Raw genomic sequence first — 24358 nt, forward strand, 5'->3', positions numbered from 1 at the left:
TGATGGGAGACAGAGGCTGAGAAGGGGATTTTCTTGGCAGGGGATGGAGGACGGGGTGGTCTCTGGGGTCTGGTTGAGGCGGTGCAGTGAGCTCACTGATATCTCATGAGCACTCCAGCGGCAGGCGGACCCCGCCCATGACCCGGACTCCCCACGTATGGGTTGATGGGGGCGGGGGGTGCCTCCTCATCTGATGCATGGGGTGTGCCTGCTGGGGTGGCTGCCACTGTGGTTCCACACAGAAAGCAGTGCCAGCCGCTGTGACCGGGTGAGGAGGCAGCAGCCCCACTGCGGGTTTAACGTCACTCCCCTAACAAGGACCTTCCTCTGGTAAGAGACGCACGGGGCCGCGGGACATGGAGCATTTGCTAAGCAGCCCAGATAACGGAATCACTCTGGTATTTCGTGGGACATGACCATCTCACAGGTCTGGGGCCACCTCATTTCATCATGAGAAATCAGGCAGCGGGAGGGATTCCCCTGTTTCTAGAACCAGCAGCTTTTCTGGGGCCACTGCTCACCTTGGCAGAGATGAACGACCGGGGAGGGAGAGGGTAAGTCCTCCGCTCGCCCAGCTCAGCCGTCTCCGTCTCCTTCGGTGGCTCTCCGTCGGGGGAAGAGTGACGCGTCACCGTGAACATCACTTTCAGCCAAGTTGAAGCGTAAGTGCCTAGTGAACGTTCCCGGACGTTTTTTCAGACAGAGACAAGAGGTCTGCCCTGCCCTCCTCGTGTTCTCCGCAACGGGAGCGTTTACTCTTTCTCCCAAGGCCGGTGCGCTCAGCCCTGGAGAGCGGACGGAGGACGAGACTTAGCAACATCCCAGCACTGCCCCCGGCCGCTGCGCCCCGCGGCTGTCCGTGCTCCCACTGACTTGTCCTGCGTCCTGAAGTACGTCGAATTCATCGGACGCTAATAAAGCTCCACATGATGATTGAGTACGGCAGGGAGATTTCAGGTTATTTGCTGTTTGTAACAATTAAGAATGCTTTTCTTTCAAGCAATAGAAACCCACAGCACATGCGACATGCAGTCACATTGGGTCCTAGAGAGGAGGGGCCCCTCCAGAGCACCAGCCCCCCCTCCCCACCATCGGCGCGGCTCCCTCTGGGACAACACCCTCACTCAGTCGCTCGCCCACCATGGTCACCAGGGAACTGCCAGGCTCTCTGGGGCCATTGCTCTAACGCCCAGGCAGAGGGAAGACAGGGTTTTTTTAACCAAAATTTAAATATAATGCACTCTGTGTTAATGAGGCAGTGACTGTGCCCGAGAACAGCCGAGTCCCATGCTACGGTATGAGGCTTTGGGCTGGGACCCAGAGTCCCCACTGCACATGGACCAGCAGAGGACGGACAGGGAGCCATGAGGGTTGATGTGCTCTAATCCAGGATGTCCAAGCCAGCAAGTGTCCACCACAAAGGACGATTAATAAACATGTTTGTCGGCATCACTCAGGAGATACGGTCACCACTAGGGACCACGCAGCTTTCCTTCTCCTAACTCGGAAGGAGCGTTTACCCACCAGGGAAAACAGATCACTTAAAGTACTCGGTGTCCTGTGCTGCCAAACGGGGCTCCTCTGTCCTTTCACGTTGTCTTCTAAATGTGACTCCTCTTTCAAAGCAGAAGGTCATAAATTCTTGGCAGAATTCACAGACGGACGGCAAAATCTGTTCTTTGATGATGATCCTCCCCAGGGCCTCCCTTCTACTTGAAAGAGAACCAGGAATTCGGAGGGGGTCTTCCGAAGGGGCAATAATGGGTAGCGAACTAGTGGGCTCTTCTTTACAAGGGACTCTGAATGGGGAAGGTGCATGGAGCAGACGGGTTTATAAGCAAAGTTACCACGCTTGTTCACAAGGTTTTTCAAATCCTTCCGTCTGATCTGTCTGCTCCTGGATACCATAATGCCGAAATCTCCTCCATCATGTTTTGGGTCCATCAGTTTCTCCTCCCAACTCCGACAATGTTTTCTTTGCTATTGTAAGACTAGCTTACTCGCTGCAAACAAACTGCTTATTCGCTCTTCTGCCCTTCTGGTGAATTTGTTCCATCTCCAAAACCACTGGGCAATCCCCCACAATTGTGAAATGGAAAGTAGCGGTCCACAGACAAAACCCTATTTGCGTCCGAAAGGGAAGAGGACAAAAATAGCTATGGGGTAGACAGTATTTCTATATGCCACGTCATGGAATTTTCTGGGATTTTAGAAATGTCTCTATTTGGACCTTTGGGTTTGGTCAAAACACATATTTTCTCACTTTTTTCTTACTATTTGTCAGTAGTCTGTGGCTTGTCACTGAATTCCCACAAGTAGATTAAATATTGGCCGGGAGTCTGCAGTCCTGGCTCGTTCTGAAGATGTGCTTTCCTTCCTCCTCAGGAGCCCGCTCGTGATCAACGGTGTGCGCTTCCTAAGCATCAACGCCTGCGAACGTCCCCCCGCGTGCCCCTGGCCGCTCATGTATCACTGCGTGACCTGTTCTGTCTTGCATCTCCCACCCTAACTTCAAATCTCCCGGAGGGAGTTTTCCGTAACATCTGCTCTGTCGCATTCCTTTTCCTGCTTTCCACGGCCAACACTTACCTGTTTTATGTCTCACCGGAATGTCACCATTCCTCCCGTGGGCATTCTAGATCTGTCTCCTTCTAACAGCTCATGGAGGAAATTTTGAATCCAGTCTGGAACCTCTCAGTATTGCAAGAAATTCCTTGTATACCATCTGGTTTGTGTGCTTTTATTTTTCATAAATTTCTGAAAAATATATTCAATATTTTTAATCTGATTGAACTTGTGATTGTTTCTGCTTCTGCTCTCTGCTACACGGAAAATGACACGGTCTCTTTTTATTCCAAAAGTGGTTGTCATTTTATTTTATATTTTGCCATTACGTTTTAAACAAGTGTGTTTGACCCCACAAAAATCTAAAGTTACTTAATTTTAGTATAAACCCAAAAAATCAAGAAATTGAAATAACAAAGAACAAAAATAAAATGACAGAAAACAATAAATAAAATTACAGACTCTGAAAAACAATCTGAGGGTTTTGAAGGGGTGGGGGGTAGGAGGTGGGGGAACCAGGTGGTGGGTATTGGAGAGGGCACTGATTGCATGGAGCACTGGGTGTGGTGCAAAAACAATGAATACTGTTACGCTGAAAATAAATAAAAGAAAAAAAAATTTTTAAAAGTGAATTACGGTATACAAAGAGATGATCGAAGACATCAGAAACAGTTTTTCTGTGATTAAATTAAAAAAGAAACCTCTGGGGAGTTTGATCACAAAAAAGAGAGAAAAGCACAATCAACCAAATTAAGGAAACCAGCAAAATAAGGAGATGGAAAATTAGGAACAGTAGTCATGGTACATGAATTAATTTGAAAAGCAGTATGAAAACTGCCAAAAGAGAGTCAAAAAGAGAAACAGAACTAAATCTATCTAACCTCCTAACAGAGAAGAAACCGTTTCTTAAAATGCCAAACAAAAACAGCCACGGAGGGTAGAAATATCTTATCGACAAATTCACAAAACCTTACAGCAGCGTGTATTAGTGTCCTGGGGCAGCGATAGCAAATCCCTATGAGGAGTTTACAATCCCGCCATCTGGGGGTCAGAGGTCTGGAGAGGGGCTCCCTGGGCTGCCGTCTGTGGGGGCCACATGCTCCCGGAGCTCCGGGAAGTATTTGCCTCCTGCCTGTTCCAGGACAGGCCCCGGCCTGGGCCCCTTGGTTCACCTTCAAAGCCAGCAGGTTGGGCCACACTCTTTCCTGCCCTGCCCTCTTTGTGGGCCCCTGGATAATTCAGCACAGTCGCCCTTTTTGGAGGTCCGCTGATTGCCACCCTCCATTCCACCGAAACCCTTAATTCCCTTTGCCACGTAACCTAGCAGGCGTGGGCTCAGGTCCCCGGATTAGGATAAAACATTGATAGAGCTGTCGTTCTCCTACCAAAAAACACACGTTTCAAAATTAGAGAAACGGATAGAAAATGGGAAAGATACGGGACTGGAATAACTTGAGGTGACAGATTAAAATTGCAAGTGAGGGCGCCTGGGTGGCTCAGTCAGCGAAGCGTTGACCTTCTGCTCAGGTCATGATCTCTGAGTCCTGGGATCGAATCCCGCATCCGGCTCCGGCTCAGCAGGGAGCCTGCTTCTCCCTCGGCCCCTCCCCCACGCGTTCTCTCAATTTCTCTGTCTCTCTCCATTGCTCTTTCTCTCTCAAATAAATAAACAACATCTCAAAAATAAATAAATAAAATTAAAAAAACAACATCTCTTTAAAAAATAAAACTAAAATCACAAGTGAAAAAAATCAAAGCACTCATCCTTTATAAACACAGAAGTAAAAATATGTATGCAGACATGTGTGGATACACACGCACATATATATATATAAAAATTAGCTATATATATATTTCTCTTTGGTGTGATACTTTTAAAAATATTTTATTTTATTTATTTATTTGACAGAGAGAGCACAAGCAGGAGGAGCAGCAGAGGGAGAGGGAGAAGCAGGCTCCCCGCGGAGCAGGAGGCCCGATGCAGGGCTCAGTGCAGGACCCAAGATCATGACCTGAGCCGAAGGCAGAGGCATCAGTGACTGAGCCACCCAGACACCCATCTTTTCTGTGGTATTTATGTCATAATTTGACAATCAACATGGAAATATTTAATCCAAAATTAAGAGAAAAAAATAATATTAAAACTATCATATGATCTCCCTAATATGAGGGAGTGGTGATGCAACATGGGGGCTTAAGTGGGTAGGAGAAGAATCCATGAAACAAGATGGGATAGGGAGGGAGACAAACCATAAGTGACTCTTAATCTCACGAAACAAACTGTGGGTTGCTGGGGGGAGGGGGGTTGGGAGAAGGGGGGGTAGGGTTATGGACATTGGGGAGGGTATGTGCTTTTGGGTAAATTGGAAGGGGAGGTGAATCATGAGAGACTATGGACTCTGAAAAACAGTGTGAGGGGTTTGAAGTGGCGGGGGGGGGTGGGAGGTTGGGGTACCAGGTGGTGGGTATTATAGAGGGCACGGCTTGCATGGAGCACTGGGTGTGGTGAAAAAATAATGAATACTGTTTTTCTGAAAATAAATAAATTGGAAAAAAAAATGTTTGTTCAATTAAAGGGGAAAAGGAAAGGTTTAACCTGTGGCCATCATGGTGGCCCCAGCCCCGAGGGAGCCTAGTGAGCACACAGGGTGGCCAGGGCTCCTGTGCCGATGGGCACTCATGGCCCTGTTGTCCCTGTTGGGTTGGCCAGGCTCGGTCACGCCTGCACAGGTCTGGGGCTCTCTCCTGCTCAAGGGACCCTCTGCCTCTTCCCTTTCACGTGCCCCCATCTCTGCACCTGGCTTGCCGAGGCCCGGCCCACTCTGGCCTGTGAGCCCTTTATGGACAGACAACCCCTTGCTTCAGGGCTCGCCTGCTGTGCTTCATGTCTGTCACGGCGTGTGTTTCCTGGGGGCCCATGCAGCACTGATGTCCTGCTGTCGGACGAGGGACCTGCATGGCTCCCTCCGCGGGGCCCCCACATGAGGCAGCCAGGCCCACATGGGCTTCCGTGGAGTAAATCCTGAACCCCAAGCCAGGCATGCGATGTGTCCCCGAGACAGTGTCGGGCTGATGGATCAGAGGGTCACGGCTCTGCCAAACAGCTTCTAGAACGTCGCCCCCAAACTTCTCGGCTTTCATTCCCGTGATGAGCTTTCTTATCAATCTTCCTTTCAATAATCACTCACTCCTGCCTTTCTTCGTTTATGTTCTAACGCAGGTCCTGGGTCAGTTCCAGAGGCGGCTCACTCCATGAAGAAACCTAGATTCTTCTGTCTTAGAAGAAAGAAGCTTCAGGTTGTGGGGGGCTGCCCTGGTATGAAGCACACATATTCCGGAGGAACGCTGAGACCCTGCGTTCACGGCAGAGGGACTGAGAAACTGTCAGACATGACTAGGGAAAGCCACTGGCTGCAGAAGGGCAAGGACTTCAACGCTATGAAGGAGCCGTGAAGAAGCGAAGGAACGACTCACACTGTATTGCCGCACTGCCCGAGCCCCAGGAAGATGCTGGCTTTCCATCATGGGGTTCCTTGTAGCCTGTGTCTTTGTTTGCATTCTTGATTTTTTACTTTCTAACAAACTGCAACACGTTCAAGGCCCCTTGGATTGTCACACTTTCCCTCTTGATAATGGGACCTTTGCTAACAATGAGAACGACCACCACGGTCATGGGCTACTCTATGCCCAGCTTCGCATTGGGTGTTGGGGTCTGGCTTCCTCCCAGAAACCCACCACAAAGCTCCACGTGGGTCAGATGTCCACGCCTCTGACAGTTCCTGGTGTTAGAGGCAGCGAGAAGCTGCCTGCTTGGTTCTGGGGAAAGGTTTTCTAACAAATTGGTGAATAAAGAACAGATATGGAAGACATATTTTGTGAGAGAAGGGCAGAAGGGGTTGGGGGAGACATTGTGAGTTTTCCCTCTTGCTTTGCTAAACTCAACTCATCATTCCTGGGAGGTCTTGCTAGAATTCATGCTGCGAAAGACAGCAGGAACTCACCCACCCATGATGACTACGTTTTCACACGCTTGTAGCTTGACACACATTTTTCCCTCTCAGTATCCTTCTTTCAATGGGAAAAAAAATAATTTCTATGTGACGGAGCTATTTAGCTCAAGTACACCGACCGTGAATTTTAGCTTCTCTGCTCACACGACATCATGTGACTTTTCAGGTTATTTCGTAAACTGTTCTCCAGACGACTGAGTCTGTGGGTATTCTGATCGCTGCTCTATTTTTGTTCTGTGATCTTATCTTGGGGGCCACAAGCTGCATTGCCAAGGAACTATGCTCCGGGGGGAGAGTCCTTGCAGGCCGCTCAGGAAAGCCTCTTGTTGCTCACGCGTGCTAAGTAAATGCCCTCGGACAGAGAGCAGGGCGGGAGAGCTTCTTTGAACATCTCCTTTGCCCAGTGTACGAAGCTGTCTCTGTCCTTTCTCTTCCTTTTTTTGTTTTGTTTTGGCTTGGTTTGGTTTGATTCTTGTTTTTTGTTTGTTTTTTGCTTTTTTGTTGTTGTTTTTGTTCTCGTTCTTGTTCTTATCTGTTTTGTTTCATTTCTGTTCTTGTTCGTTGTTTGCTGGTTTGCTGTTTTTCTCATGACTCTTGTTTCCGGCAGGTGCCCCGTACACAGCCGGCTCTTTCTCACCGACCGCACGTAAACGCGGACCCCTTGCCTTGTGCTCGAGGGCAGGCTGACCCGGCTGTTTTTCCGATAGGAAGATCATCCTGGCATTTTCAGCAGAAACGTGCTGAGCGGTCGTGTTTCCATCGCGGCGGCTGCGTCGCAGTCGGGGAGGGATTCCCTCCCAGGGCTTGAGGACGTCCGACTGACATGATCACGAGTGTTGGTCACCCTGTGGTGGCACCAGGTTGGTGTCAGGTACAGGGGCCTTGCGTGGCTCCCGTGGAAGCTCCCATCCCTCTGGCTGCCGCATCCACGTGATGCTTGTCTAAAAGGTCACTGTTAGACACTTATTTCTTAAGGATTTGACCCCAGACGTACACATCCTTGCCGTCAGGCCGTGAGTCCGCACCAGCAGGACAAGGCGTCCGGGCCCTTCTTTCCTCCCAGGTGCCTTTGGCTGCTCGGGGTGATGCCTGCTCGTGGTCCCCAGGTCCCGGCACAGGGCCTCCCGCACCCAGATCTGGCTTGGGGGGCCAGGGAATGTCTCAGCAGGGATGCCAGCGGGTTCACTCCCACCATGAACACCCACGACCCCCCGCAGGTTCCCCCCCGTCGCTCCTCCCCTGGCCCTCACCCCCCAGGGCCCCCCAGGCCAGGCTGCAGCCAGCTGCGTGCGCACTGTGTTTCTGAGATGCGGGCGGCTCGGGAGGCTGGATGTGCTCCTTGACAGCTGGCATTGAGTGTCAGAAGCCAGGCCTGCTGGAGCGGGGCTGGAGCTTCGCCCTGCCCCCGGGAGCAGAGAGGGCGCCTTTCTCCCAGACGCCCAGCGACACCGTCGCCCTGTCCTCACGTTCTGGCCCCGTGACAGGTGGCACGGACATGAAGGCTTCGTTTCAAGTGTTATTCGTTTGATTTATTCATCTTTTTAAATTAAATAGTCTCCATGACCAGGTGGGGCTTGGACTCCACGACTTGGAGATCAAGAGTCGTGGGCTCTGGGGGGGGGCGCCAGCCAGATCCCTGACATTAATGCTTTTAATCAGCATTTCTAGAATGAGGAGTTCAGTTAAGCAGATTATAAACTTACTGGCCAATCAGCTTTCCCCTCTTTGTTGCTTTGGGCCAATACCTACCGAGTTATCTACATTTGGGCCCGTGAACACGCAGTCACTCTGGGGGTGTGGGAGAGTGTCCTTTGCCTTTGGAAGCAGAGTCCAGACACAAGTGGGGTCCACGAGCGAGGGGCTTCCTGCTGTGTCCCTGCAGTGACATCCTGGGGAGGTTTGTCATCCCCGTGGTCCTGGTATCATCTAACAACGGGGATCTTCTTTTCCCCTCCCAAGGAGGAAGCGACCTGGGTTATGGGAGCAGCTCACGTTTCGGGAATGCTACTTGTGAACCATTTTACTCCAACAGGTACCGAGCTCCAGGCTGATAGCTCGCAAGGGCACCTGCTCGCAGTCTGTAGAACTAAGCTGTCGGCAGACCAAGTAGGTGCCCAAGTCTACAGGCTAAGAGAGGGCACTCCTTTGTCTCCTGCCACCGCCTCAAGGGTCAGACCTCTGGGGACAAATACTCAGCGTGTGCAGGTCATGGACCCGGAAGGCGTCTGCTGCTTTGGGACCTGCTCAGGTACTGTGCTCTTTCGAGACATATAAAAAATACGATGATTTCTAGTCATTTGCTTAAATAGTTAATGACATAACACCAGGTATGACATCAATGGGCTCTGATAACCAAAGACAGTGTTTCCATGCCTGTTTTTTAGAAGCGGGAGGCAGAGGACGAACTCTGCCCGTCCTCTTTTGCAAAAGGACCCACACATGGAAGGGATTTGATTTGATGGGGGGCTTGTGGGTATTTCTTTGTGAGGTGGCCCGTTCTGTTTCAGCCCCACAATCAGTGGGCACCAACGGAATGGGAGATAAAACCGCTTTTGAACTGTTTCTGTGGCACCGACGTCCCACATTCAGCCTTTGAAGTGATCCCAAACATCAGGCCAAACACTCTCCTATGAACCATATCGACATGCTGGGGAATTCAATATTTTCATGGTTGAGGGAAATAGTCATCTGCTAACCCTGGCAGGAAGGGCGGGGCACCGCGTGTCACACGTGGGCACGGACAGAAGGAAGGTGCCAGGTCAATGTCCCTGGAACGGAGAAGCCGTGGGGTCGGCGCTGGCTGCCGTTGCCGGAAGCCCATTTTCTTTGTCGGGATTCTGCGTGGAGCTCCACGAAGGCCCTGACTCCGTAATCTGCCGGCTGGGGTTTTCAGTGGGAAACTGCAGATTCCCCAACTTTGTCTTCATGGCCGCTGATTAAATTCTCTCCCCTTAAAACGCGAAACCCTTTTACACTTACAGTCTGTCTCAGAGAGGGAAACCCCACTGGCCAGGCTGGGCATGGCCATTTGTCTGTGTCATGTGCCGTATGCTCAGTCGATTCAAATATGAGCTCCTTCTTCCTGGATTACAATAAATCACGTTCAGTCCACACGCAGAGCGGCCAAACCATTACGGGGATTTTCTTTGGTTCCCCACGTCCCACTCACAATGACATCATGACTTGGAAGCTGCAAACACTCCGTCTTTCTTGACCTCCAGTAAGAATGGGTGCTGCTCACCAGAGTCACGTGATCCTAGTAACAGGTGCTCCTGAATTCCTTAATGTTACCTCTTCGGGAATTTACAAAAGGTATGTGGTCTTTCCAGAGAATTCCTTCATCATACAGAATTTGGAAGTGAGACTCCTGTGGCTTTTTGTTCTTCCCCTTGAGGGCACCCGTGCTGATGGCCATTCTGTTGGGAAGGGCTCCATGAACAGATAGGTCAGCACAAATCACAAGTGGTGCCGTGCAAAGGTGCCCTCACAGTTTAGGTACAGAAAGAATCAGGCCTAAGATTCCTGAGTGTTCACCGGGATGTTTCATCTTGGCCTGGATCCCACAAATACTGAGGTTGTGGTTGACCGTCGGCCAACTTCTTCCCATTGCATTAGTACCTTTTGGAAGGTCATCTGTTCAATGTTAACTGGTAACACGGTTACTGAATGTGGGGCGCTGGTATTGCAAAACCAGTTCGTCTGAAATGGGCATGTTACCACGGAGCAGACGTTGCGGTTGTGAGAAGGGAAGAGCAGGACACTGTTGGCTTAGCTTCCCACTCAGTAGCCAACACCATGGACTACACTCTCCCCTCCTGGGTCATTTTCCGCGGATGAGCCGTGCTCCTGGACGTTGAATTGGGCCAACAACTATCTGTGGCCGGAGACAGACAGAACTTCCCTCCAGTCACAAAACTAGCATGTGACACAGTGAGGATCTAAACCCAAACTTTCTGACTACAAAGATCATTTCCATACGAAACAGAACAAGGGGACGGTATACTACAAGAGCAATGACGACATCACGCCGTAGAGGACTCAGGACCAGGAGGAGAATCTGGAGCTAGTTCTGTGAGTCATCGGCTGCATGTCCCTGTGTGGGGGAGAAAAAAGGGAAATGACGACAGGAATTAGACCAGATGGTCTATGTTGAGTCGGGGTAGACGAGATCAGAAAAACCATCTTATAGACTATTGTGATACTCCAAGACCAACTTCTTTTCCATGAAATAGTGGACACATGTGAGTATTGATTAAACTGGGAGCTCATATCATGACAAAAACTGTTTGGAACTGAAAAATTACTGAGGCGATGTAAATTAATTATGATGAGGGGGAGGGCAGCTGTGGGATACTGAGTGGCTCTGGGCTTCACTGAAAACTTAGAAACCATAATCTGACATTTTAATCAGAATGACAATAGTCAAGGTATGTTCTAATACATGTCTTTAGTTTTAAGGAAGAACCCAGTTTTTAGTGCCCATAAGCCATCACGTATATACCAAGAATGAGCCTGTTTTACAAGCAGAATCAAGGAACTAATTTTTTTAAAACAATGACAAACAGAATACGTACTACAGTTTTTGTGCTTGTTATTTTGGGGAGAAGTCGCAGATTCAGAAACATCCGAGGGAGAGTTTGGCCTCAGCACCAGGAGCCCTTGGTGGATTTGTGAACTTGGGTTCGACCAGGAAACCTTCACCAGACAACGGACAGTGAAGGAAGCAGGGCTCTCCCCGGTAGCTTTCAGCAGAACTCATCCGCACGAGCAAACCCCTGGCAGGACTGGTTCTCTCTGGACCCTTCCTCCTGCGCCCCCGCTCCCCGCTGCCTTTCTCCTCTTCTTCTACTTCTGCTGATCAAGTAGGTGGTAACCTTCTCCTGACCTTTTGGTTATTTAATCATTACGTTCCTTTCCCATGCTAAGACTGGGATCTCCACAGTGACTCCCAAGTCACTCTGGAGATGACCCTGGCCCACGGCGTCAGGAGCCTGGGGAGCATCTCACGCGTCTGCTGCTCCATCCGCCAGCTCTTTTCCAAACCGCCTGCATGAGACCCAGCGCTCACCGGCCACGGACGGAGACTCTGGTTTCTCCGCATTTTCCCAGTGCACAGCGATGCCCAGCAGCCCACCTGAGTTGTGACCCCTGAGGACATGCGAATCAAGACGACCACTACAGAAGAGCCATTATTTCTGTTGCTGGGGAAGGCCGACCGCTGGAAGCTGTGATCAAAACCACATTTTCGGGTGTGCCAGGTAGATGTGGTGACTGCAGACGAGCAGCACTTCGCTATCTTCTCCCTCATTGATCTTGCTACATTCGATTTTTCCATTTCTATTTTTTTAAAAGATTTTGTTTATTTATTTGACAGACAGAGACACAGCAAGAGAGGGAATGCAAGCAGGGGGTGGTGGGAGAGAGGCAGACTCCAGGCAGAGCAGGGAGCCCCATGCGGGGTTTGATCCCAGGACCCTGGGACCATGGCCTGAGGCAAAGGCAGGTGCTTAGGGAAAAGCCACCAGGGGCCCCTCCCAGTTCTGTTGTTAAAACATGGCAGTAGTGGAGATTCCTCAAGAAATTAAAAAGAGAGCTTCCCTGTGACCCTGCCATTGCACTCCTGGGTATTTACCCCAAAGATACAGATGTGGTGAAAAGAAGGGCCATCTGTACCCCAATGTTTATAGCAGTAATGGTCACGGTCGCCAAACTATGGAAAGAACCAAGATGCCCTTCAACGGACGAATGGGTAAGGAAGATGCGGTCCATATACACTATGGAGTATTATGCCTCCATCAGAAAGGATGAATACCCAACTTTTGTAGCAACATGGACGGGACTGGAAGAGATTATGCTGAGTGAAATAAGTCAAGCAGAGAGAGTCAGTTATCACATGGTTTCACTTATTTGTGGAGCATAACAAATAGCATGGAGGACAAGGGGAGTTAGAGAGGAGAAGGGAGTTGGGGGAAACTGGAAGGGGAGGTGAACTATGAGAGACTATGGACTCTGAAAAACAATCTGAGGGGTTTGAAGTGGCGGGGGGGTGAGAGGTTGGGGTACCAGGTGGTGGGTATTATAGAGGGCACAGCTTGCATGGAGCACTGGGTGTGGTGCAAAAATAATGAATACTGTTACGCTGAAAATAAATAAAAAATAAATTAAAAAAAAACACATGGCAGTAGACCCAGTGAAATATTAAAGAGGGGAAAAAAGCACTTCCATAATCTGTTCCCTTCAAACAAAACCAGCCAGTTCCCCACCAGGGCCCCCACCACGCAATGCCTGATGGGCCATAATTGTATCACTAATCAATCCTAATTTTTATGACATCTCTTCACTATAGGAAATTGCTGCAATGCCTTCACCTTTAGCATTCCCAATGGCTGCGTAGTATGTTTTCTCCAATTCCATTTTAAATGACATTTTCTTCTACTTGAAATATCAATTCTGTTCATTTTTGCTACTTAGCCAGATAGCCACACTCCTCTGTGTACTGATCTCGAGTATATCTGTTCTCTAGGCTTGGGTTCCATTTCCTTTCAGATTTATATATTTTTTTAGGATTTGTTCCCATCCCTAATGTTAACAGGTCAAATCATAGCAACACAATTATGATTATTGATACCTTCTGCCAAATTACATCCAGGTTACGTCCACGTAGAGACGGCATCAGCCGATGGTGGCCTCACCAGCTCTGCGAGGCGGGCCGACCGCTTACTCCAGTGGGACCGGCGTGTGCAGCCACACCCCACACACGGACTTGTGACTATTTCCCTGCCTTATTATTTCTGTCATATTCCAGTTAAGAAAGCAAGCTCCTTCTCTTCATTCCTACAGTGACTATTGAATGCCAATGCATTTCATGAATATATAAAACATTATAATCTTCGACCCATCTCTGGCAAAGTATTGCTGGGATGTCACTAATGTCTAAGAACATAAATATGTTCTCATTACTTTTTTGAGAATTTTTCAACAGGCAAAGTGCTGAGGTTCAGGTCTTATTTTTATTTGATTTCAGATTTGTCACTACACTCTGTGACTCAAATACAGTAGTGAGAAAAAGCAGATCCATTTTCCTTCCTGTAACTCGAAACCAATATGTCAGTGGTTACAAGACCTGTTTCTGAAACTGACGTTGTGACAGCAACAACGACATATGTTTGATTTTTCCACAAGCCGTTCAATTGCTCTCTGAGTAATAAAAGCCATGTGCCAAAACAGTTAAATATTCATGGAGGCATACACTGTATGATGCCTCCATTCTTCCTTCCCCAAAACATCTGCTTGGGTCTTTGAGGCACACACAGGGGCACACACACACACACACACACACACAATTTCCCCAGAACAATAGGAAAGGGAAAAGGTGACTTCAGTGTAAATCATTTTCCCCAATAAAAGCTTATTTGTGTGTATTTCTGTCTTGTGGTAAGATAGAACTGAATTACCACTACTTTACCCATAAATAAATTTAACTCAGTAAGTACACGTATGCATCAACCTGTTTTTCCGTAAGTGCCCTTTTGTATTAAGGCTCAAAATAACAAAACAGGGAGGGACAGGGAATACAATAATTAAGAGATCCTGCCTTGATGCAGAATGACTGAGTGCAGAAGAAGTCGTCCATCCTACTGAGAGTCATGGGGTCTGGTTTCTACTTCGAGAGGCAAACATGTGGCAATCATTTATTCATTCTCAATGGGAAAGTGTTTTGAAGCAATCCATCTCCTATATTTTTAGTTACCACCAAAACACACAAGATAATTGGGAAATTTTTGACTCTCCCCAGATGACGAATCATAAGGAAGCTGAAAAATCACATTTTGTTTTTCCAACTTCCTTTGTGTCTGTGGGTCTTGTGAGCTGAAAATGGAAGTTTGTTGAAAGCAGTGGGGAAGTTGGAAGATTATTGTGATTTTTTTTTGCTTCCTTGATATTAAAGAATGTGACTGCTATCAGGTTTTCCCTACTTCACACATTGAGAATTTCTGCCTTTAACCTGATTGTGATGACTGATGCAATGGCAGCCAGTCTGAAGTCATGAGGGCAAGGGTAAGCATAGCAGGAAATTTGATCCATTACTTAGATGGGCCATTAATGAATAATAGCAGTTTCCAGAGGAGTCAAGAAATATCACAAAACATGTGAAATGGAAGACCTTGGAAACATATGGAAGGCAAACTCTAGGGATGATCAGGACTAATGAGCTGGAAATTTGCAGAGGAGAGCCATTGAGCCAATAGAATACTGATAATATGACTTCAGTTTTCTTCACCTACTAAGGAGACACGGAGACATTAGGGTTATAATAAGTCACCATAGTCTCAGGGTTATAAGGTTGTAGTCACAACTCCTAGAAGAGCTTTCCTTGAGTATCTCTTCACCTATTCTTCTTCCAAATTGTTCAGGCATCTTTTCCTGCTGATCCTGTAACACATGACTCTGTTCCAGCGTGGAAAGGTGCAATTACGGCACTCCAATGTCAGCATTTGTCTGTGCACCTGCCTCTCTGCTTGGACTGTAATTTCTGAGGGCGCCTGGGCTCTGCTTTATTAAGCTCTCCGAACCTAATGTAAGTGTTGACATTTTGTAAGGATTCCATAAATGCTTGTAAAATGAATTAACTTTATAACCTTCAGAAATACTAAAGCTATCTGCTGTACAGAACTGGCCAAGCTCACTTATGGCTGGCTGGGAACTTTCCTCAGATAAAATGCATCAATAACCAATAGAGTACAAAGCTTGTGTATGTGTTATTTCTTTGCATTTTCAACTGGACCAACTTTTGTTTCTGATAACTGTGGTTGACTAGCTTTCTTTTCTTTTTTATTACTATCTTTAGTTTTCTGGTGTGTAGCCTGTCAGGCAGAAAAATTCTATTAGTTTAGCTATACTTTTCCAATGACCATGAAATTCTAGGAATGAGGGAGGACTGAGGCATGATAATATAGGGAATATCGAGATCCTTAAAGGAATCCAGGTCCTCCCTCATCTAAGGGGTGAAGGACTTTCCATGAGGAACCATTTACTCCTCGAGTGCGTGGTGATGGGGAGTCTGTTCTTCCCCCTCTCTCTGCCCCTCCGCTTGTCCAGGCTCTTTCTCTATTTCTCTCCTGATCAAATAAGAAAATAAAATCTTTTAAAAAAGAGAACCATTTAGTGTCTAAAATTTACTGTTTCAAAATTTAACACTACTCTGCTAGTTTCAGAGAGCAAAGACAAGAAGGAGTATGTGGATTTACGATCAGGATTATTGGTCATCCTGCATTGGTGGTCAAACCAGGTCCGAGGCTAAAACAGCAATCTAACAACAGATCTGCATTTATTTATTTATTTTTAATTTAAAAATATACTTTCAGCTGTGTGAATGGGTAACACCCCCAGTTTTAAGTCATCAAATGCTAGAGATTGAAGTGTAAATCTCCTTCATATCCTCCCCCGATTCTGTCAGAGGTCTTCAGTAACCCTCCACCATCTCGTAAAGGGTCTGCAGATAAAACGCGTGTGCTCAGGGATGTATGTGCCTCTGGCCTAGTGCTCATAGATATCAAAGCACATCAGAAATTCATCTCTCTGATAAACAATCTGAGGGGTTTGAAGGGGCGGGGGGTGGGAGGTCGGGGTACCAGGTGGTGGGTATTGGAGAGGGCACAGATTGCATGGAGCACTGGGTGTGGTGCAAAAACAATGAATACTGTTAAGCTGAAAATAAATTTAAAAAATTTAAAAAAAGAAATTCAGCTCTCCATGATACTTATATACTTTATTTGTTTTTTATATTTTTTAGAGGTGGAGAAGGGCAGAGGGAGAGAGAATCCCAAGCAGGCTCCACACCTAACCCAGAAACCGGCTTGGACTTGATCTCATGACCATGAGATCATGACCTGAGCCGAAACCAAGAGTCAGAGGCTTAACTGACTGAGTCACCCAAGTGCTCTAATTTCTTTTTTTACTTTAAATAAGTCTAGTACATCATTAGATACTAGTACACCTTACAGTGCCTTCTTTTCCCCCCAGCTCCTTTGTATTCCACTACACAGATGGGCAGAGGACGTGTACACAGATGAACAATAATTAAATTTCTTCCCTGCCAGGGGGCTTTGATCTCACCTCTGACATGTTACCTTTGGAAACAGTGCTGGAGCTCTAGCCTCACTGCCTTCCTGGGACTGGAGAGCTATGGCTGCACATGTTACTTCATGGGGAATTGCTACGTTAAGCGGAACTTTTGTTTGTTTGTTTGTTTCCCAGCTTTGTTGGGATACAATCGGCATGTAACACCCTGTCAGTGTAAAATGTACAATATATGATTTGACCCACTGATGGACTGCAAAGCCATTAGCAAGGGGCTTGGCAAACAGCACGGTCATGGTTGGTGATGACCCTTTCTCACCTGTGCTGAGAAACTCTGAGGTCCTCTTTTCCTAGTTGCTATCTGCAAAGGTCTGAACTCCCACCCGCAAAGTGTGGGAGTACCTACTACCAGGGATACCTTCTCCCATGCACTCTGTCTCCAAAATCTATTTTCACCAACCAAGTAAAAAGTAGGATAAACTTGATCTTTTACTTTTTCATCTGCTCGGCATGTTTTCAAAGCTCATTACTGTGTGCAGCTTTAGAAACACAACAATTGTGAATGCTTGACAGAGCGTCTTCTGCTCTCCCATAGCTGCCCGGGGTTCCTGGGAGGAGCTCCAGGGAACCATGTTTATCTTTTCTTGAAGTTTGGAGATTGGCTGCCTTCCAACAGCTGATGAGGGCCCCCACCCTGGGCCTTGACGGTACCAGCGGAGGAAGGGGAAGGACAGAGGCAGTGCCTAGTGTCCCAGAGCCTGAGCCCTCCGGCAGTAAAGGATCAGACAGCTGGAGGCCAACATAACCTCAGGCGAGACCTGGGAGCCAGTGCACAAAGCGATGCTCGTTTCCAAATTTTCTATCCATCGGCTCATAATTAGCCATTTTTACTAAATCCATAATGATTTAATAATGTCACTTAGCTGTGCATTGCTTATCAAAATGTTCAATTAAGTGTAATATTTATCTGAGGCAAAATAAAGAAAGAAACAGCCTGATCGACCCGAGTCACCCAGATTCTGAAGAACACATGTTAGCACAAGTGTTTCTAGTTCCCTCTGGAATGAACGGCAAGCTCCTTCCATCACGCAGGACGGACGGGCTCTAGAGCCCCCAGGACCGTGCTGCCCCTGAGGTCACAGGTGACCTGTGCTTAAAGCTGATGGAGCAGGCAGAGCTCATGTCAGGTTCTTATGCCAAAAAAGAAAGAAAAAAAAAATAAAAGGAAGATTAACAGTATATGTAAAATCTTTTACATAAATATAAATTATTTCATTACAATAATTCACTAAAATCATAATAGAATTGAAATAGCGCAAGCAGCCCTCCCACTGACTTTGACCACGGGGGCCCTTGGGGTTCGCACAGCTTCCCCTGCGAGCCAGCTGTCCCCCTCTGAGTACTTTCTGGCAGGCCTCCCACTCTCCCGAAGACTTAAAACGACCCGAGCGAGAGAGCAGAGACCGCAGCAGACAAACAGATCCCCCGGGGCCACATCATCCGAGCTGTCTTCACACACACCCCAGGCTGCTTCCCTGCAAGGCGGTCACTGTGTGTACCGGGACGCTGCCTGCCTTGTGTGGACTTCAGCGGCCTGGCGCTGGGGCTTTGCCTCTGAACACTCCTGCCGCAGCCCCTGTGCTTGAAGGAGTGAGTCCGCCACTGACTCCCTGGACGACGGCTCCGTGATTGCCTCTGGTCAGAGAAGAAAAATCTGCAGCATTTTTTTTTTTTTTAAGACTAATGGGCGCGGGGGTGCCTGGGTGGTTCAGTCAGTTAAGCATCTGCCTTCCCCTCTGGTCGTGATCTCAGGGTCCTGGGATCGAGTACCCCACCAGGCTCCCTGCTCAGCGAAGGGTCTGCTTCTCCCTTTTCCTGCTGTTCCCCCAGCTTGTGCTCTCTCACTCTGTCAAATAAATAAATAAAATCTTAAAAAAAAAAAAAAAGAAAAAAGACTAATGGGCACAATGACACACTTACAAGACTAAAAGCAGAGCTCAGAGCACCTTGCAGTAATCACGGAGTGTGTTGGTTCCCTGCTCTGTGTATCACTGGGGAGCCTGAAAAGCATTCCGGAATAATGCACCTGCCTCGGGGAGAAACAGGCATGCCTTCCATGCACGAGAAGAAAGAATGGTTCTCTCCAACTGACTCTAAAGTAGGAGTATTTCCCGTGTTTTCCCCAAGTATCCACTGACTAACATTATTTACAGACGTTCACAGGCTTTCCAAATGAAGCCGGAGATTGGTGTTCCTGATGTAAAACTTTGGGAAACTGGCCAGAAGGCGCGGTTACAGGGTCCTCCAGTCTCAGGGATGGGTGGCGGAGAGCCACATTTGACCTCCACAGGCTGAACTGCTGTGCCCGTTATTTCAAGATTTAGAGCGTAGGGCGCCTGGGGCCTCAGACGGTTCAGCATCTGCCTTCGGTTCAGGTCATGATCTCAGGGTCCTGGGTCCGAATCGCGCGTCAGGGTCCCTGCAGGGAACAGGAAGCCTGTTTCTCCCTCTCCCTCTGCCTGCTGCTCCCCTGCTTTTGCCCTCTCGCTCTGTCTCTCTCCGTCAAATAAATAAATAGAATCTTTAAAAATAAATAAATAAAATTTAGACTGTAAAGCTTTCCAAAACCAACTCAGCCATACTGTGTGATAAAAACAACATGAAGTTACTTGTACAACTTTGTCAATATTAACATTTTCTTTTCTACTTGATTCACATTTCTTAAACAAGTACATACGTAGATTACTTACACAGCGATAGATAAAAGATGGCTCATTCATGGATCACTGGGTGATTGATAGGAAGGTGCGTGATGGGTCAGAGAGATAAGAGGCAGATAATTGGGCACTGATGTGTCCTAGGCCGTGTGTCATACATCTCAAAACCCCTCCCACATTCTCCATCCTCTACACCCAGACAAGGGAGAAACTATGATTTCTCCCATCTTCCACGGCACTAGTAAAAACCTTGCTCAAATTTCCACAGCAGACAGCTCCACGTACCCCCTCAATTCCAGACCTCTCTTCCCTCCCTAGAAGGAATGCCTAACCTGAATAGGTCGTTAGCCTATCCCAGGCATTTCTAACCCGTTACTATGTGCGTATGTATCCATTTACAACATATAGTGTCCATTTGCATCAATTTAATCATCTTGGTAAACGGGTTACATTGTTCATATCGTTTGCTGGTTGGTTTTCTTCCGTGCGAAGGCACGCGCTTGGGATGTGAGCACCTGCGCCTCCACTATGTGCGTCCATCCCGGGCATGTGCCCCCAGCCGACTAGACCCCCTGAGGGCACCACGTGTCACCCTGGGGCTATAGCGGTGAGGACCCAGCCAGAAGTAAGCGCTGAGCCTGTCAGGATGGTGACCACAGCGGAGACTCTCGCGGGGTCGTGGCTGTCCGTGCACCCCTGACCTGGCCAGCGTATGATACGTGTGGGCGTGCAGGCCTGGCCCCGACCCCAAGGCTGTAGGAGGACCCCCTCATGTTGTGAGAGGGTTGAGCATGCACAGGGGAGAAAAGAGCATCATCTTTACTCTCTTGGTATGTTTCCTCTCCTCACTCGCCCCCTTAAGAACTTTAATTGTATATAATCCTATCAATTAAGGAGTCCAAGAGGCCTGAAAAATTAGGCTCACTTGTCATCCAGCTCCTTCCCTAGAAGTAATCTTGTTTTATTAAGGATTTTATTGATTTATTTGACAGAGAGAGAGACCATGAGATGGGGGAGGGTCAGAGGGAGAAGCCAGTTTCCCCGTGGAGCAGAGAGCCGGATGCGGGCTCGACCCCAGGATCCCAGGATCATGACCTGAGCTGGACGCAGGGGCTTCACGCACGGAGCCATCCAGGCGCCTCTCTACGTAATCTTGTAACAAAGTGAAATCTGCTTTAATATCCACAAAAGGGTAACAACATCAAAAGACAAAATAAACAACAACAAAAATTGTCTTCTAAAGCAGGACAGCACAACCGTGCTTACTGCCCTCTCCGTCCCCAAAACTCCTTAACAAAAGCTGCACCGGGGCTGCGTCATCCTCCCTTCCCTGCCGCGGCCCGTGGGGATGGCCATGGCCCAGCGACACGGCCGCCCACCTGACGGGGTCCGCGTTAAAGCCGGCGCAGGAAGCTCTTGCACACTCTCCCGGCCCACCGAGCAGTTTTGTGTCACTTGATGGTTGGCCCTTCGGGGTCCTGTATGGTCCGAGACCGGGGCTCGGCCGTGGTGTCCCGGGGACGCCCGGCGGGATTCGGGTCGGGCCCGGGTGCAGAGCGCGGGCGTCGGGGCGCATCACGGGGACCCGTCAGGGGTGTCTCTACCGCCGGGTCCCCTGGGTGCAGGGTCGAGGACCGAGGCTGGAGGCCGGAAGAACGAAGGGGTACGGAGAGAGGGTGGACGAGGGAACAGCCCGGAGATCGGGCCGCAGAGAGGAGCGAGGCAGGTGCACGGCTGGGGTCAGCCCCGGGGGCGGCCTGGGCTGGGGTCAGCGTCGGCCCTGGCGGGCGCGTCTCTCGCTTACATCCCGCCTGTCGGGCTCAGTTCCCCGGAGAAGAATCGTCCCGGCTCCGAGGGACACGTGCCACCGAAGCCGACGGCCGCGCGCGGAGCTCCCGAGGCCGCGCCGCGCCAGGAAGGGGAGACAGCCCGGCGCCAGGCCACGGCGTGCGGAGGGCGGAGGGCGGAGGGCGCCGTTCTGGTCGGTTCGGTAACCAAGGCCCTGGAACGCGCGTCCAGCGCGGCGAAGAGGGGGTCGGGCCTCGTGGCTGCGGTCCCCGCCTCGGGAGCCCCCCGGGCGTCTTCCCGAGAAGGAAGCGCGGGGCTGCGTGCGGGAGCGGAGGCCGCTCGGGCCGGGCTCGGGCCGCGCCACCGCAGGGCCGCCCGCCGCCCGCCGCGAGCCCCGACACGCGGGCAGCTTGGGAAGCAGCTGTACTGCGCGGCCGCCTGCCGGGGGGCGCGGGTGGCAGGTCCGCAAGGACAGGCTCCCACACGCTTTCAGCATCAGGCCCGGGCCCACGGGACGCTGCGAGGCTCCCGACGCCCCGAGGACGCGTTAGGCGGGGGCACCCGGGAGGCAGCGAACGTGATCCCGGGCCCTGCTCACGTGCCCCGGGGTCCTTCGCTCGGGGTCATGTCTAACGGCGTGAAGCCAAACGCAAACGCCGTCCAGCTACAATGAGCGCGTTCGTTTTTAATTCCGAGTACGAAAGCGCTGATGCAGCCCATGAAGAAGACAGGGGACGCGAGAGGAAAGGACCCTCCCCGGCCGCCACCTGGCCGGCCTCCTCGGGAGGATCAACCGGCCTCTCTACACTCCGCGTCGTGCTCTGTGAAGGGAAAACCGTCACACCTAGTCGGCTAGCTTGAAGCGTGACGGGAAGGGACGGAGGTCACACCGAAAGGTCGCGGCTTCATAGCAGGTGCTCAATGCAAAGCAACGAGAAGCGTCCGTGGATCCGCAGAGACCGATCTACGCGGGATAGAAAACTTCCATTTCTCGGAAGCCCCTGTGCGGTGATTTTTTAAATTTTTTTTATTATTGGTTGTTTTTCATTTTGAAATAACTTGACTCTCAGGAAAATTAGTGTATCATTCTGTTTAACTGCAGGACATTTCAGCTTGATGGACCACATAGGACTTGTAAAGTGCTCTGTTTTCTCTCAGCTCCAAAATGAGCAGAGGACAGCTGGCTCTGGATTTTAAAGGCTGTTTGAGAGGATTTTTTTGAGCCTTCTTCAAGTGTGACATTTGAAATGCTTCGTTAAATATGTGCAGAATGTTCTTATATGTCATTTTTCAGCATTATAAACATTTGCAGAAAGAACTCCCAATTTTTTTTTCAAATTATAAAAATACTGGGGCACCTGGGGGGCTCAGTGGGTGAAGCCTCTGCCTTGGCTCAGGTCATGATCCCGGGGTCCTGGACTCAAGCCCCACATCAGGCTCCCTGCCCAGTGGGGCGTCTGCTTCTCTCTCTCCCTCTGCCCCTCCCCCTGCTCTTGCTACCTGTTTCTCAATCTCTCAAATAAGTAAATTTTAAAAATCTAAAAAAAAAGTGTCCATTTCTTCCAAATTGCTGCATTTGTTGACATCTAGTTGCTGGTAATAATTTCTAGTAATTGTTTCTGTTTCATGGGCGCTGGTCATAGAGCACATGTCAGGGGGAGCACTGGGTGTCACCTACAGTAATGAATCGTTGAATGCTTCAACCAAAACTTACCATGTAATGTGTTTTAACTAACTGAACATCATAAAAAATAAAAAAAAATTAACAAAATAAAAAGTAAAAACAAACAAACAAACAAAAGAAATCACCCTGGCTTACAAAAGCTGTTCTTAAAGAAATTAAAATTTCACTGAGATGTGGGTCACCAGCCTTCCTTGTGGGGACCACGCTGAGCAGGAGCCGACCACTGCAGCATCTCTGTTTGAATGGGGGGCTCCCTCAGTAAAGGCTACGTTCAAGCAGTGACTTGGAAACATCAAAAAAAATCTAAGAAAAAAGCTTTAAAAATTATTAATATGCAGCTTGATTTTGGTCTGGAGAAGAGTGAAAGCTTGAAGAAGTAAGTCGGCTTCCCCACGGCCATTCCCCGGGCCGGGTCTCCTCCCAGGTGCGCGGTTTATCAGTCGTCTCTGCGATGTTCACGTCTGCGCAAGTGCTGAGCCCGGCTGCCCATTCAGAGAAAGCGCCTCACGAACGCCTCCGTCCTTTGCCTCCCCTGCCACAGACCCACAGGCACATGCGAGGCTGAAATAAATCACACCAAGAAATAGAAATCTAAAATTAAATATTTAATTAGAACTCTGATTTGCTTTAAAGATAGGTGTCATTGCACAGGCTGTATTACACTCTCTTTGTAATTTTTTGACAAAAAATGATACTGTTGATTTTAACAGGCCACTTGAATATTAATACATGTGTAATAGGATTGGAACTGAGAATCGGCTAGAGATGGTACATGGTACATTATTGGGAAAATTACAGTTTTGTATCGTAAAAACATTTATTTTTTTAACAATTTACCTACATTAATCAAAAAATTACAGCATATTTAATAATTTTACAAATTCTTCATAAAAAATATATCTCTGTACAAAAAGGTCGTTTGCACCTACTTCATGTCAGCAGCATGTGGCGAGATGTGACACGGGGCGGCGGAGATGCGGCGGGTTTCCTGACCGTGACACCAGCGTTCCTTCCCCCTGTTTGAGAATCGCTCTTTTTGTTGTTGTTTACAAAATATCTTACAGAAGAAAAAAATTATTGCAGCTAGCCTGAAGAAAGGCAAAAGATGTGGGAAACAAGCAGCAGTTTTCAACAGCTCTGAAGCACGGAACCTGTGTTGGCCTGGGGTCCTGCCCGCGCGCGGGCTCTGGCGGCTTCCAGAAGGGATCCCGCAGCCCCAGCGCGGGCAGCCCGCGGGCCGACTGCCTGCGGGAGACCCGCCGACCCCTGGCGGGAGGTCTGCGTCAACACTGCACACACCCGAGGAGGAAACTGGGCGGGATTCTCGCGGGAGAATTCCGTGGGGTGTTCTGCTGTGGCTGTGGAACACCACGGCCCAAACTGCGACCAGAGGACGGCCGGCTCCGCACACGAAGGAGAGTGGCATCGGATCGGACGCGTGGTTTCTGTGTGTGTACCTATGTCCTGTCGGTTCAGGAATCGGTGACTGCATGGACCGGCAAGCGGGTCAGGGA

General features: G+C 49.0%; 1 long non-coding RNA gene across 2 annotated transcripts; it reads left to right on the forward strand.

The window, feature by feature from the left end:
* Positions 1-10562: 10562 nt before the first annotated feature.
* LOC122889207 lies at positions 10563-11938 on the forward strand. Of its 2 annotated transcripts, none has more exons than XR_006380844.1 (3): positions 10563-10816; positions 11183-11437; positions 11518-11938. It is a non-coding gene; the product is annotated as an uncharacterized LOC122889207 (long non-coding RNA). The 2 variants fall into 2 exon arrangements; XR_006380845.1 differs by having other exon boundaries at positions 11606-11938.
* The last annotated feature ends 12420 nt before the right edge of the window (positions 11939-24358 follow it).

This window comes from Neovison vison, chromosome 11 (genome assembly GCF_020171115.1).
Source record: "Neovison vison isolate M4711 chromosome 11, ASM_NN_V1, whole genome shotgun sequence".
In the NCBI taxonomy this organism is placed as follows: Eukaryota; Metazoa; Chordata; class Mammalia; order Carnivora; family Mustelidae; genus Neogale; species Neogale vison.